This window comes from Pan paniscus, chromosome 1 (assembly GCF_029289425.2).
Source record: "Pan paniscus chromosome 1, NHGRI_mPanPan1-v2.0_pri, whole genome shotgun sequence".
NCBI classification, from domain to species: domain Eukaryota; kingdom Metazoa; phylum Chordata; class Mammalia; order Primates; family Hominidae; genus Pan; species Pan paniscus.
Genome location: NC_073249.2, coordinates 155,518,265 through 155,534,636, shown reverse-complemented (window position 1 = coordinate 155,534,636; position 16,372 = coordinate 155,518,265). Strand labels below are relative to the sequence as shown.

The window sequence follows — 16,372 nt, the reverse complement described above, 5'->3', positions numbered from 1 at the left end:
ATCTGGGAGAATTAGAGATTAATTTTACCAGTTTTTTTAAAATCTCAGGAAGGCTTGGTGAGCTACCATTAGTTCAAAAATTTGGAGAGGCTGAAGATACACAAAAGTCCTTATCACTTATCTCATTCCTTAAAGATAATCCAAAACAGGGAACAAAATACCTTCCACAACCTTGATCCATAGAGTTTGGTCTGGGAAATCAAAAGGGTAAAGAAAAAACGGAAAGCAAATATCTCTGTTCATGTAAGTGGAAATTTTTAGAGAGAAGAATCCCAAACTCTTCCAAGAAGCCCAAAGTCTCCCTCTTGTAATGTTAAAGTCCTCATTTGAATGGAGATATTTGGAACCTTACTGTACATACGTATTACCCCTGAATAATTTAATTTTGAGCTACATTTTAAAATCCGATGATTAATATATGAAGTAAAAGGATACAGACAGATGCTAAACATTGTTCAGAAAATTCAAGTTTATATTATTTTAAAATAGTATTAAAAACATAAAAACAATATTAGGATATCATATGCACTTATTATTCTTGTCATTCTAGGAAATGTGAAGCCAGAATTATTCTTGTTTTGATGTATCTTCTTGGACATAAGTTTCCCCCAATTAGAATTACTAATGGAAATGTATTTGTGAACTGTGAAGCAGATGGCTTGGAAATACGGCTTTTTTTTTTTTTTTCAGCATAGCAATGTTTATGTCAAAATTTAAACTGCACCAATTTTAACATTAATGATCAGAATATTCTACAAGACACGTTGTTATTTAAATGATTATTTAAAATATTTTATTTGTAAGATTGAGTATTTGTGAGTATTAGACAATGCAAAGAGGCATTTTAGAGTTAACCCATTAATAATTCAGTGTCAGCAAATTCTTGATTTATATGCAGTAATGAAAGAATATTCTGGCAGAGATGTTATAAAAGAAAAGCTATAAAAATTATAGCATGTTTGTTTTGAAGATAGACATAGTACTTACATTCTGAATATTGGTATATAAAATGATCTTTCAAAAAAGTAATTAGACAATATCTCAGGAAATATCTGAATAATCACTAGTATATGAAAAAAATTACAGATAATTTAATTTTTAAAAAGATTTGTCCAAAAATGTTGAAAGTGTGGAAACATAATCTGCAAAAACTTTATTTACATGTTGTGACATGCCTTTTTTTTCTCATTAGGTGCCTTAGCTTTTGCTATTAATTTTTGTTTCCTTTTCAAAAACAGATATTTGAAATTTTTGTATCTGAGCTGGGTGTACAGAGAAGACAAGAAAGTCTTTTCCACTCTTAGTCATCTTTCTAACTGTATGTCCAAAATAGGAAACGTTGAACATATCAGCTGAGGATTGCATGGGATGTGTGGAAAAGGTCGACTGAAAATTTTGACTTATAAGGGCTATATTTCCTATGACGTTGACTGCTAAGAATCAAGACCTATATTTAGAAATAATGCATTAAAAATTCTTTATATGACATTTTATAATTTATCACCTGACTAGAAGAAAGTTATATCCTGTTCCTGTACAACTGAAATATATTATTTCTGAGAAACAGAAAAAATCTTTTCCTTTGCATGATATTCTTATGGAATTATGCAAAACAGATATTTTCATTTTGTATTTGGCTAAGTGTAAAGAGGTTTGTTACATTATGAACATTAATTTTTACAGAAAGAAAAATTACTTTCACAGTTTGTCTTAAAAATGAAACATAATTGGACATGGCCAATTTGACTTTGGAAAAGTTGCATTTCGAGAGAAATAAAACTATTGAGTATGATGAAGTTCATCCTCTGATAATAACCTTGATTCTAACCATCCAACATCAACAGAATGTTACCTTAGGACTAGAATTTGCCTTACATGCAAAAAGGTGTCATTCACAGCTATAAAAAGTGTAGCTTTTTCATTTTCAAAATGCATGCCCAAAAGCTTAAAGAATTTCAAAATCCTCCTTCATTCTTCCTGTGAATGTGGAAGTCTGCCAGAAGTTTCTCATAGATTATCTTTAAACAAATCCCTGACTAGTGCCAGAAAGTATGTTACTTTATGTACTTTGCAATACTTGACTCTAGATTTTTATTTGCATATCAAAAATTGTATCCAAAACTGCTTTTAAAACTACAGTTAAAACAAAAGCACGATGAAATAATATTCTAATAAATTGTTCCAAAATTAGCCTTTAAATAGAATTAGCTCCCACATACCCATCTCCCAGCCTCAACAATTTTGCCAATTTTGTTATATTTATTTTCCCATTTTTAAACTGATATAAAATAACTGGACATATTTATGAGGTACATGCTTACAGTGTATAATGATTAAATCAGGGTAACTGAGACATCCATCACTCAAATATTTACCATTTCTTTGTGTCAAGAATATTCCAAATGTTCTCTTCTAGCTATTTTGAAATATACAATAAATTATTGGTAACTATTGGGTTATTGTGCTATTGGTTCTAGAATTTATTCTTTCTATCTAACTGTATTTCTGTGCCCTTTAACCAACCTCTCTTCATCCCCTCCTCTACTTCTTTTTAAATTAAAATATTTAAAAGAAAATTTCAGGCATTATGTTATTTTACCCATAAATGGTTCAGCAGGTAACATGGTTAGGCTTTTGCCCCCACCTAAATCTTTTCTTGAATTATAATCCCCATAATCCCTATAATCCTCGTGTGTCAAGGAAGATACCAGGTGGACATAATTGGATCATGGGGCCAGTTTTCCCCATGCTGTCCCTGTGATAGTAAGTGTGTTCTCAGGAGATCTGATGGTTTTATAAGTGTTTGGTAGTTCCTCCTGCGTTCATTTGCCTTCCTGAGGCCTTGTGGAGAAGGTGCCTTGCTTCCCTTTCTCCTTCCCCCATGATTGTAAGTTTCCTGAGGCTTCCCCAGCCATGCTGAACTGTGAGTCAATTAAAGCTCTTTCCTTTAGAAATTATTCAGTCTCAGGCAGTTCTTCACAGCAGTGGGAAAACAAACTAATACAGTAGGCATCATTAATTAATAAAGACTTTCATTTTTAAAGTTGCTACCATTCAATTATCTCACTCCATATAATTAAAAATAATTATTTTCATCCACCACTGCTTCGATGTTTAAAAATATCAAATCATCAGAAAAATTGCAAATAGAGTACAAAAAATACCTGCATACCTTCTCTTCACTTAGATTTGGCATTTGTTAAAATTTGGCCAAATTTACCCTTTCTCTCTTTTTTTCTCTCTTGTTCAGGTCCATGTACTTGGACACATTCTCTCTCATGCTTGTTTTATTTTTGAAGCCATTTGACTATCAGATCTTTGACAACCCTGACAAAAACAAGCAATGGGGAGAGGATTACCTATTCAATAAATGGTGCTGGGAGAACTGACTAGCCATATGTGCAAGATGGAAACTGGACCCCTCCCTTACACCATATACAAAAATTAACTGAAGATGGATTAAAGACTTAAATGTAAAATCCAAAACTATAAAAACCCTGGAAGACAACGTAGGCAATACCATTCAAGACATAGGCACAGGCAAAGATTTCATGACAAAGATGCCAAAAGCAATTGCAACAAAACCAAAAATTGACAAATGGGATCTGATTAAATTAACGTGTTCTGCACAACAAAATAAACCATCCACAAATTAAATAGGCAACCTACAGAATGGGAGAATATTTTTGCAAACTATGCATCTGACAAAGGTCTAATATCCAGCATCCATAAGGAACTTAAACAAATTTACAAGAAAAACAATCCCATTAAAAAGTGGGCAAAAGACATTAATGGACACTTTTCAAAAGAAGACATAAATGCAGTTAACAGTCTTAAGAAGAAAAGCACAACATCACTGATCATCAGAGGAACGTGAATCAAAACTACAAGATACCATCTGACACCATTCAGAATGGCTATTATTAAAAAGTCAAAAAATAACATGGTGGTGAGGTTGTGGAGAAAAAGGAATGGGAGTTATACAAAGTTGGTGGGAGTGTAAATTAATTCAACCATCGTGGAAGACAGTGTGGCAATGCCTCAAAAACCTAAAAACAGAAATACTATTTGACCCAGAAATCCCATTACTGGGTATATACCCAAAGAAATATAAATTGTTCTATTATAAAGACACATGCACACATATCACATATGTTCATTGCAGCACTATTCACAATAGGAAAAACATGGAATCAACTTAAATACCCATCAATGATAGACTGGATAAAGAAAATGTGGTACATATACACCATGGAATACTATGCAGCCATAAAGAAGAATGAGATTATGTCCTTTGCAGGGTCATGGATGGAGCTGGAGATCATTATACTTTGCAAACTAACACAGGAACAGAAAGCCAAATACCACAGGTTCTCACTTACAAATGAGACCTAAATGATGAGAACACATGGACACATAGAGGGCAACAACACACACTGGGGTTCAATCTTGACGGCAGAGGGTGGGAGGACTGAAAGGATCAGGAAAAATAAATAATTGGTACTAGGCTTAATACCTGGGTGATTAAATAATCTGTACAACAAACCCCCATGACACAAGTTTACCTATGTAATAAATCTGCACATGTTTCCCTGACTTCAAAAGTTAAAAAAAAAAATTGAGAATTAGTTTCAGATGTCATACGTCAGCCTGAATACTTAAGTCTGTATCTACAAAGAACCAGGCATTATCTTACATAATCATAATAAAATAATCACACTCAAAAAAATTAACACTAATATGATATAGGTGACTAACACACAGCCCATATTCAATGTCCCTCAATAGTCTCAACACTGTCCTTGATAGCTGTTTATTTTCTTCTCAATCCAGGAGCCAATCAAGGATCATACTTTGCATTTAGTGTCCTTTATTCTAGAATAATTTCCAAGCCTTTATTTACCCCCTCCCTCCCTCCCTTCCTTCTTCTTTCCTTCCTTCCTTCTTTCCTTCTGTCTTTCATGTTATTCATGTTTTAAAATAGTCCAGGCCAACCGTTTTATAAAATGGTACTCAATTTGCATTCGTCTGATTGCTGCTGAGTGATTAGATTTTGGTTAACCTTTTATTTTTTTTTGCATGGATCCAACGCATTAAGAGAAACATGATGTAAGTTTATTCCATTAGTGATGATATTATGTTTTCTCATCTGGTGAAGTCCATGTCCAGCAGATTTTCCATTGTAAAGGCATCTTTTTTTTTCCATTGTAATTAATAAATTATGTGGAGTGAAACTTCAAGAATATGTAATTATCCTGTTCTCAAAACATTTTCCGTCAATGGTAACTATGTATTTTATCTTATATCCAATCTTTATTCAAAACTTTACATTTACCTCATAAATATCCTAAGTTGTTTGTTTGAATCATGATCCAGACCAAGTTGAAATATTTTATTTCATTAAAACATTTATTGGTACATATTTGTACATTTTTAGTGGGTATATGTGGTATTTCATTTCATGCATAGGATGTGTAATGATCAAGTAGGGTATTTAGAGTATCCATCACCTCAAGTGTTTATTGTTTTTATGTGTTGGAATATTTCCATGTGTTAGGAATCCTCCTTTTTTTTTTTTAGCAGTTTTGAAATATACAATACATTATTGTTAAATATAGTCAACTTACTCTGCTATCAAACATTATAACTTATTTCTTATAGATAACTGTATGTTTGTACCCACTGATCAAACTCTTCATCCTCACCACCCCCCACATGCCTTTATCCACTTCCCAGCCTCTGGTAACTGTCATTCTACTCTTTACTTTCATGAGACCAATTGTTTTAGCTCCCATGTATGAATGAGAACATGTGATATTTATCTTTCTGTGCTTGGCTTATTTCGTTTAACATAATGGTCTCCAGTTCCATCCATGTTGTTGAAAATGATAAAATTTCTTTTTTCTTTTCTTTTTTTTCTTCAACTGTTATTTTAGATTCAGGGGGTACATGTGCAAGTTTGTTACATGGTTATATTGCATCATGTTGAGGTTTGGGGTACAACCCATCATCCAGGTAGTGAGCATAGTAGCCAATAGGTAGCTTTTCAACCTCTGCCCCCTCCCTCCCTCTATCTTTTTGTATCTCCAGTGTCCATTGCTCCCATCTTTATGTCCATGGTACCCAATATTTTGCTCCCATTTATAAGTGAGAACATGCAATATTCGGTTTTTTATTTCTCTGTTAATTTGCTTAGGATAATGACCTCCAGCTGCCTCCATGTTGCTGCACAGGACACGGTTTCATTCTTTTTATGGCTACACAGTATTCATGGTGTATATGTACCACATTTTCTTTAGCCAATTCACCATTGATGGCCACCTGGGTTTATTGCATGTCTTTGCTATTGTGAATAGTGTCTCAATGAACATACATTGTCTTTCTGGTAGAATAATTTACTTTCCTTTGGGTGTATACCCAGTAATGAGATTGTTGGGTCAAATTATAGTTCTATTTTTAGTTATTTGAAAATCTTCAAACTGTTTTCCACAGTGGATAAAATAATTTAAATTCCCACCAACGGTGTATAAGTATTCCCTTTACTCCACAGCCTCACTAACATCTGGTGTTTTTTACTTTTTAATAATAGCACTTCTGAATGTTGTGAGATGGTATCTCATTGTGGTTTTGATTTGCATTTCTCTGATGATTAGTGATAATGAGCATTATTTCATGTTTGCTGGCCATTTGTATCTTCTATTTGGAAGTGTTGGTTCATGTCCTTTGCCCACTTTTTGATGGGGTTATTTGTTTTTTGTTTGTTGAATTGTTTATGGTTCTTATAGATTCGGGATATTAGACCTTTGTTGGATACATAGTTTGCAGATATTTTCTCCCATTCTCAGGTTGTCTATTTACTCTGTTGTAGTTTCTTTGCTGTGCAGAAGCCCTCTAGTTTAAGTTTAGCTTGCTGTGCAGAAGCTCTCTAGGTCTGACTTAGTAATTTTTTTATTGCAATTGCTTTTGAGGACCACCGATAAATTCTTTGCCAGACAGATGTTGAGATAGGTATTTCTCAGGTTTTCTTCTAGAACTTTTATAGTTTGAGGTCTTACATTTAAGTCCTTAATACATCTTCAGTTAATTGTTGTATATAGTGATAGGGCGGGATCCAGTTTCATTCTTCTGCTTATGACTATGGCATATGGCTAGCCAGCTATCCCAGCACCATTTATTAAATATGGAGTCCTTTCCCCATTTTTAATTTTTATTGATTTTGTCAAAGATCAGATGGTTATGGATATGTGGCTTTACTTCTGGCTTTTCTGTTCTGTCTCACTGGCATATGTGTTGTTTTTGTACCAGTACCACACTGTTTTGGTTGCTGCAGCTTAGTAACAGTTTGAAGTCAGTAATGTGATGCCTCTGGGTTTGTTCTTCTTGCTTAGGATTGCTTTGGATATTTGGGCTCCTCTTTGGTCCCATATGAATTTTAGAATCATTTTTTCGAAATCTGTGAAAGATGATGCTGGTAGTTTGATAAGAATTGCTTTGGGCAGTATGGCCATTTTAATGATATTGATTTTTCCAGTCCATGGAAATGTAATGTTTACATCGACAAAAGACCCACAGCTCCCAGGGACCTACTAGTACTCGGAGCTTGGTGGAGTCCGAGTGGGTTGTGGCTTTTATCTGCAGATGTTTGGTGATGCAGTGGGTCAAGGGCCACAGATGTGCAGCTGGTGTGGTGCCCACAGCCTGGGTTTGTTTGTTTGTTTGTTTGTTTGTTTTTGCCCAGCAGACAGTTGTGGGCTCTATCCAGTTTGCACTCTCCTAACTGGGTCTCCCTCTGGTGTCTGCCCCAGGAACAGGCCTGGCCAACTAGTTTTGTCCCAACTCTTCTGTGGTCGGATGGCTGGGCTGTTCTAGGTGCTCCAGGCAGGGTGGTTGGAGGGTATAGGGGGAATGGGGGTATGTGGGAGGTGTGGTTTCATCAGGTAGAAGCTGAGGCTGGCCAACAGGCTACACTCATCCCAGATCAGTCTTTTGGAGGGAGGAACATCCAGCTCCTCTAAAGGCACATGAACCTGCAGTTCAATCTTAGTGAGGACTCCACTCTCACTCTCGGAAGAGCTCAGGCCTGCTTGAGCTCAGGCTACAGACCTCAGCTCAGTACCCCTGGGTGGTATGCTTAAACTCTGCGGCATTGGAACCAGGCTTGCAGCTTTGTTCATTGGTGCCGTGGGGCTGAACACCGGCTATGCTGGGGGAGACTCGAACTGTTACCAGACCACCAGCAAAACATGCAGGTCAGGGAGTGGAGGCCGTGCTGTGCGCGCCCTCTTGCGGGAGCCACCAGGCAAGCATCTTAAGAGGGGCAAGCGGAAAAGAGTGTCTGTGGATCTGCCCTGTTCTGGTGGTTTCAGGCAGCCCTGCTTTCTTCCCGCCTGGCAGTCAGCAGGGGGGAGAGTCACTCAGAGCAAGATGGAGAGCCTTAGGAATGCGTGCTTATCCTGCAGCTGCCCCACTTGTGAAACCTTCTGGGCTCCACACAGGATTGAGTTCTGACTTCTGCCTACTCTCCAAGCAGTCCCCCTTACCAATTCAAATGTCTACCAGAGTGTGGGATCTCTTGTAGCTAAGATTCCAGATGTCTACAGTGGGAGTGTGGGGCCCCAGAGTTCCTTTGTTCACCCCCATTTTAGGACCTGTTCAGGACTTGGCACCTGTTCAGGACTTAGAACCAGTCCTGGTGCTTGGCAGCTCTGTGCAGACTTCCTAGCTTCCTTCCTCTTCAACTTTGATGTCTGCATCACCTCTCTATTGACTTTCAGTGTTTTTGTTGGTGTTGGTGTTGTTGTCGTTGTTTTTCAAAAGATCTGTTTAAAGTGTGATGGTGTACTGAATATTTTGGGTTCTCTCAGTGGGAAAGGCATTTCCCGGCTGTGTTGGCCAATCCCTCACCTCCAGGATTTTTTTTTCCTTTTTTCTTTTTCTTTTTTTTTTCTTTTTTTCTTTTTGAGATGGAATTTCGCTCTTGTTGCCTAGGCTGGAGTGGAGTACAATGGCACCATCTCGGCTCACTTCAACCTCTGCCTCCCGGGTTCAAGCGATTCTCCTGCCTCAGCCACCTGAGTAGCTGGAATTACAGGCACGCACAACCACGCCCGGCTAATGTTTGTATTTTTAGTAGAGACGGGGTTTCACCATGTTGGCCAGGATGGTCTTGGTTTCTTGATTTCATGATCTGTCCGCCTCGGCCTCCCAAAGTGCTGGGATTACAGGCGTGAGCCACTGCGCAAAGCCAGGATTTCTGTTTTCTATGGTTGAATAGTATTCCTTTGTATATACACCACATTTCCTTTATCTATTCATCTGTTGATGCACACTTAAGTTGATTTTATATCTTGACTACTGTGAATAGTCCTGTAGTAAATGTGAGAGTACAGGTATCTCCTTAATATACCGATTTCCTTTTCTTTGGATAAATACCAGTGGTGGGATTGCTGGAGCATATGGCAGTTCTATTTTTAGTTTTTTTGAGAAATTTCCATACTGTTACCCATAATGGCTGTACTAATTTGCATTCCCAGCTACAGTGTATAAAAGTTTCCTTTTCTCTGTATGCTCACCAACATCTGTTGGTTTTTGTCTTTTTAACAATAGCTATTCTTACTGGGATAAGATTATATCTCATTGAGGTTTTGATTTGCGTTTCCCTGATGATTAGTGATGTTGAGCTTTGTTTTTAAACTTGTATTTTAGTTCATGGGTACATGTGCAGGTTTGTTATATAGGTACATTGCATGCCATAGGGGTTTGATGTACACCTTATTTTATTACCCAGGTAATAAGCATAGTACCCTGTAGGTAGTTTTTCGATCCTCTCCCTCCTCCCACCCTCCACCCTCAAGTAGGCCCCAGTATCTGATACTCCCTTCTTTGTGTTCACATTTACTCAATATTTAGCTCCCACTTATAAGTGTGAATATGCAATGTTTGGTTTTCTTTTCCTGTATTAATACACTTAGGATAATGGCCTGCAGCTCCATCCATGTTGCTGCAAAGGATATGATCTCATCTTTTTTATTTATGGCTGTGTAGTATTCCATGGTATATATGTACCATATTTTCTGTATCCCGTCTACTCTTGATGGACATTTAGGTTGATTTCATGTCTTTGCTGTTGTGAATAGTGCTTCAATGAACATGTATGCATATGTCTTTATGGTAAAATGATTTATATTCCTTTAGGTATATACCCAATACTAGAATGACTTTGTTTTCTCTACCAGCGAGTTGGATACTTTTGTGTGCTTTCATGATAGTAAATATCCTTTTCCTTCCAGCTGTAGAACTCCCTTAAGCATTTTTCCATAGGGCCAAGCTTGTGATGATGAATTCCCTCAGTTTCTGCTTGTCTGCAAAATATTTTCTTCATTATGAAGGTTAACGTTGTTGGGTGTAGTATTTTGGCTACCAGGTTTTATATATATATACATACTTTTTTTTTTCAGTCCTTCCAATATATCATCTTTTTCTCTCCTGAAATGTACGGTTTCTGCTGAGAAATCCACTGTTAGTCTGATGGTGCTTCCCTTGTAAATGACTAGATGTTATCTCTTGCTGTTTTTAGAAATCTCTTTGACTTTTGACAGTTCAACTGTAACGTGTTGTGGAAACCTTTTAAAATTGTACTTATTTGAGGATCTTTGAGTTTCCTGTATCTGGATATCTGAAACTCTTATTAGACCTGGGAAGTTTTTAGCTATAAGTTAATTAAATAGGTTTCCTGTTCCTTTTTTTTTGCTTAGAACTGAGACAACCAAAAACTTGAACATGTCACCAGTTTATGGTGGCCCATATATTAAATAGGCTTTTTTCATTTTTTTCATTTAGTTTTTTAAATTTTTGTGTAACTAGGTTATTTCCAAAGACTTGTCTTCAAGTTCTGAAATTCTTTTATCTGCTTGATTTAGTCTGTTACTGAAGCTTTCAAAGGTGTTTTGTATTTTATTCAATGAATTTTTCCATTTTAGAATTTGTTTGGTTCCTCTTTATGATTATCTATCTCTTTGGTAAATTTCTCATTCATACCCTGACTTATTTTTCTAATTTCTTTATTTTGTTTATCTATGTTTATTTTTATCTCACTCAGTTTCTTTAATATCATGATTTTGAATTCTTTTTCTCTGGATATCATAACTTTCTTTTTCATTGGAATCTGTTGCTGGAGAATTATTGTTCCTCTGAAGGTGTCATGTATCCTTGTTTTAAAATTTTTTTCCTGTGTTCTTATATTTATATTTGCACATCTAGTATAACAGTTGCTTCTTCCAATTTTTTGGATTGCCTTTTGTAGAGAAAGGTTTTTTTTTCCTGAAGATATATCTGTGGTTTTGGTTGGGTAGGGTACTTTAGCTTTGATTCTGGGTGTGTGCAGAAGTGGAGTCTTCATATAATTTCTTCAATTGTAAATAGCATCAGTGGTGTTTGTGATTTTCCCAGTGGCTTAAGCTGCAATAGTTAGTGGTAACAACTTGAAAACTGTTATGGAGGCCTAGAGCTTGTGAAATTCCATTAAAAAATTGTAAAGGCACATATTCATAATGGTGCTGAGAAATTTCTGTCTTTTAAGTGAAGAATATTAAACATTTTTACAATTATTTTTGACCAAAAACAACATAATTCTATCCTGTGCCTATGAGTTCCTGCCTTTGTAGAAAATGGCATTGCTTTTAGGCTTTATTCTTCACTAAGTAAGTAATGGGGCAAATTTTCTAGTCAATATTTTCTTACTCATAAGCATCTTACTATAGGTTATAAATATAAAATAAAGAGGAGATTAATGGAAAATGTACCTATGTATACAAATTTAAGATTAAAAATTGGAAATTCTGAGCAATGACTATATATGTGCTATAAAAGTCCTATTTTCCCTGTCTACATGGCATCTGAAAGATGGAGAGAACTTTAAAATCAACGCAAAAGGAATTTTCCAGTAACGCAGCAATATAACAACTAAAGTTATACTACTTTCATATACACAGATATAATTCAATGGCTTTTTTTTTCTTACAGAATCACTAATTTTCAAGGCTATGGTAGCAATTCTATTGACCACCCAGCTTTTGCCTAAATATCTCCAGTGAAAGAATGCATACTCCTGTCTGCAAAAGTCTTCCCTTTTGTTAAATACTTCTTTCTAAAAGCTATAATTTTTTTCTTATCTTCTCTTAAAACCCATAACCCTCTAAATTCTATACTTTTATGTTTTCTGTGAAAACTTACCATCTAGTTTCTCATCTATATAACAATCTGTAAATCATTGAAAAGTATGTTCATAGATCCCCTTGTCTTTCTAGACCATACATTTTCAGAGCCTTGCTCAGGGATTTGTAACACACTCACACATCTACACAGTCTATATTGGGGCATGAATCTGTGCAGTTGGCTAGCATAAGATGTAATAGAGAGAGATGGGCCTGGGGCAAGATGGAGAATTCATGCCTTATCTGAACAGGGTATGCAGCAGCTCCCAGCTTCAGTCAATTGTTGCCAAGGGGAAAATGTTGGCCTCTGTTGACAGATCTTTCAATTCCACCCCCTACTTTAGAAGCTAGAAATCTCATTTGTATGAGAAATCTCCTGATTTCTAAATATTACCATCCATTGTAAAATTTGTTCAGTTCAGCACTGTGTAAGCCAAATAAAACACATTCAAATGGTCAGATTCTGCTGTTCGGCTGCCAGTTGTGACTTCTGCTTTAATCAATCTGAAGGCCAAACTCATCCAGACCCCTAGGCTTCTTCCTTTGGAAGTCCTGTATTTTCTTACTTTCTTAAAATATACTCCATGGAGTTGACATCAGTTATGTTATGGTGCTAGTATCCTAAGATTGTTGCTACTAATAATTTAGTCCAGATTTTATTCTTTCTGTCAACTAATTTTATCATGAGTACCTCATTTCAGTGTGGTTAACTAAAATATCCAAATTTTTTTTTGGATATTTGCTATGCTTAAAACATAGCAAATTTTTTCCCCGGTAGTATAAAATTTACTTGTTTTTGTTATTTTTAAACTTTTGCATGGCTTTTGCAGATTTTTAAGTAAATATATTTACCTTTGAAGAAATAAGAGTTTTTAATGAGTGAACACTAATCTATTTAATTTTTATGGGTATAACTTACAGAAGGAAGGTTGGGTGGATCACAGCAAAATGACAAATGTGTGTGTTACCCAAACATGTCATTGAGAAGAAGCAATGCTTTTCTTTTTCAGCTTTATAAGGAAGTGGAATGAACATTTTGGTTAGACAGAAACATGTTGTTTAATTTTGTATTTGGCAGGATAGACTGAATCTCAGTCTGATTATGTGATATAAGCTATTATAATATCCATTAAAAAGTCATTCTGCTAATGGCAACAAATGTGCGAATGCCACTTCTTTTACAAATGATGAAATACTACTATAATAGTTCTTATTATCTCATTAGCTAGGATACCAAGCAGTTTTTGTTTTATGTATTTTAAGAAATCTGTTGCTAATTTAAGATCACTCTCCCCTGGATGTGAGTAAAAATTCCAAAAAATGAGTACTTTTATTTTCTTTTTGATCACAATTAATCAGTCTATTTAAGGTGTTTAATACAAATTTGATTTTTAAGATGAAATTAATAAAAAATAACATCATACCAAAACATGATTGGCTTCAATACCAATTTCTAATAGATATTTCAGTAGTGTTTACTTCTTAGTAACACCTACCAATCAGCCCTACATTCTCTCATTCCATGTTGAAAACTAATTTCATTTTAAATTGTATTTATTACATATTTGGTCATGGATATTATTGCAAAGTAAAATAGTGATATTATTTCACACTCTTCCCCTTTCCCTTGTCTACTCTTAAAACTCATTGACATTTGATATTGGGACTACAGGGGATTAAAATCTGATGATCCGGAAAATGAAATGTATGATAATGAAATTGGACAATTGTAATTCCATTTAGGTTCTGAAATTTAAATTTTACTTTCATCTGTTGATATATTCTCCTACATATATGGAAACACAGCCAAAAAGAAAAGCACATTACTCTGAAAGCAGTATAATCATCAGCTCTAACAACGGTTTTTCAAAAAAAAAAAAAAAAGTCACATTGAGTGCTATTTCACTTTTGTCTAAGTGTTCCATGTTTTGGTGAACATAATGCTACGATTATTAAAGCATTTTTATGCAAATCTAAATTTCATGTCAATTAGCAGTCAGGTTTATAAAAGAAAACTGTGGGTCTCAAATTATGTATATAATGTTATAATTGATGCGGTATTTATTCATATCACCTTTTCATTATGTTAGGGTTTTTTTTAAGTGCTAATAGAAAATCACACACAGAATGGACTTTGGGATCTGAGTGTTTGCATTGACAAAGAAGCATATATTACTTTCCTAAACAGCAATTACTGTCAGTCCTTTGCACAAATATGTTAAAGTACTATGTCGATGATTAGAAGTGAAAACTGTTAAAGGCATAATGAGGCCAAATGACAATTCCAAAGTAACAAGAGTATAGGATACATTTAACAATCTTGTTTTCTAAAGGTTAATTTTAAGACAAAAAAAATCATGTAATTGTTTCATTTAAAATTAAAAACATAGGGAGTAGATTGTCTACTGCTCAAGTCAATCAAAAACATTTTTCCTGAAAAACAATGTAATGACCTGGAGAGGAGGAAGCATGAAAAACAGAATATGTTGGCCATTCCAAACATTTGGCTGTGCTGTGATAAAATGACTCAAAAGTTCTGAATGCTTCAGTTTACTTTTAATCAGCAGCATTTGTGCAAATTGCTGAGATTTCAGAAGTTTCCAAGCATAATGACCCAAAACTTGAGAAGCTCTGACATTTTTGTACTGCCTGAGTGTGCTTCTAGAAAGGAAAGTAACAAGTGATATGGCCTCCATCAAGTTCTCTGGATATGACCATCACAGTGAAGCCTTCTGACCTCAATTGGTCTGAGAATGGCTTGTCATGAGTCCACGATAAGAACAGAAGTCACGTGTGAGCATTTAGAAACTTTTACAGCACTTTGACATTGCCGCTATATCTGAGCATGTGATCAGTGTGATTGTTTGTCAAATCTACTTATAAATAATTGAGTTCATTTTCTTTATATTTTGCTTTACTTTTTCACTTCCTTTTTGTAATGCTTTATTTTTATTGCATTCCACAAAGTGTGCAATGGATTGGAAATTAAAACAAACATAAAGGATAGCTCTTCATCACAAATAGAATGAGAAGCACTGATCTAAATGCCAACCACTTGGAGAGTTGTGTAGTCTGTTACCTTCTATTCAGAATCCATCATGAAAGTGTCACACTTTCAGTGACTATACCGAACTACTAGATGTTTGGCTTCACTAATGCCAACACTGGTTAAAATGCTAGTTATTAACTTTCTAATTCACCATTTCTTCCTGATTTACCTCAGGTTATTTTAGGGCAATGATGGAAAGCACCAAGTGGAGTCTGGAGCTAGACTGATCTGTGTTCAATCCCGTCTTGGTTACTCATTGAGGAGCCTCGACTTTCATGTCTCTGTAATGTCGCTGACAGTATCTGCCTCACAGGGTTGCTGTAAGAATCAAGCGAGGTAAGTTATGCCAAGTACCTGGCATATAGTGGGTGCTCAATAATGGAGAAGGTTTTGCCTTTTATTTTCCTTTCTCCTCTGAACACAGCACACAATGGTCAAGGGTTTTAAATACATTACTGAAACTAGCTCAGATAATCCTAACCAACAGTTTTTACAAATGTTTGCTGATCTCTTGGTAACATCTTTTAAGAGGAGTACTACATTTTCTTGCTTCTATAAAGCTTTTTATAAGTGCATATTGCTATGTACACACACCAAAGGAAAGATATAAACCTGTTCAAATTTTTTTTCTCTACCTGCTGAGCCCTACTGGAAAGTTATGACAATGGACAAGGGGATAATATCATAAGCCATTATTATTATCTCATCAATGAAATGATTTACAATGATCATGGGGCAAGCTGTGTGCTAATAATGAAGTCATCCCTTACAATTTATAAAAGCCACATATGGTGATGCACCACTTCCTACTGTTTTACATCTATTTATAACTCAATTATCTGATGTTATTGTTAAAGAGGTTGTTTTCAGATTGAACAGTAACAGAGCTAAGCTGATGGCAAAAGAAACGAAATATGTGAAAATGTATTTAGTTTATTCTGTTAGGCAGCCCAGTGCCTAGATCTTTATGATTTGAACTAGTAGTATGTGTTTGGTTTACAGATTAAATACAGTATTTACTTTCATTTTCTACTTGCATGTGGAAGGGTTTTTAAATCTGGTGCCATTAGTAACATGATTGTGTTGTTAGACCCAGTCGAGGAATAAATTA

At 35.4% G+C, this 16,372-nt stretch overlaps 1 long non-coding RNA gene across 1 annotated transcript in view; it reads left to right on the top strand.

Annotated features, from left to right (window-relative positions):
* LOC129398704 (uncharacterized) overlaps positions 1 to 16,372 on the top strand; it is a 313,771-nt gene that overhangs the window by 269,683 nt on the left and 27,716 nt on the right. The window contains exon 5 of the long non-coding RNA XR_010113163.1: positions 15,436 to 15,597. This is a non-coding gene — a long non-coding RNA (uncharacterized LOC129398704). The remainder of the gene's footprint in view (positions 1 to 15,435; positions 15,598 to 16,372) is intronic.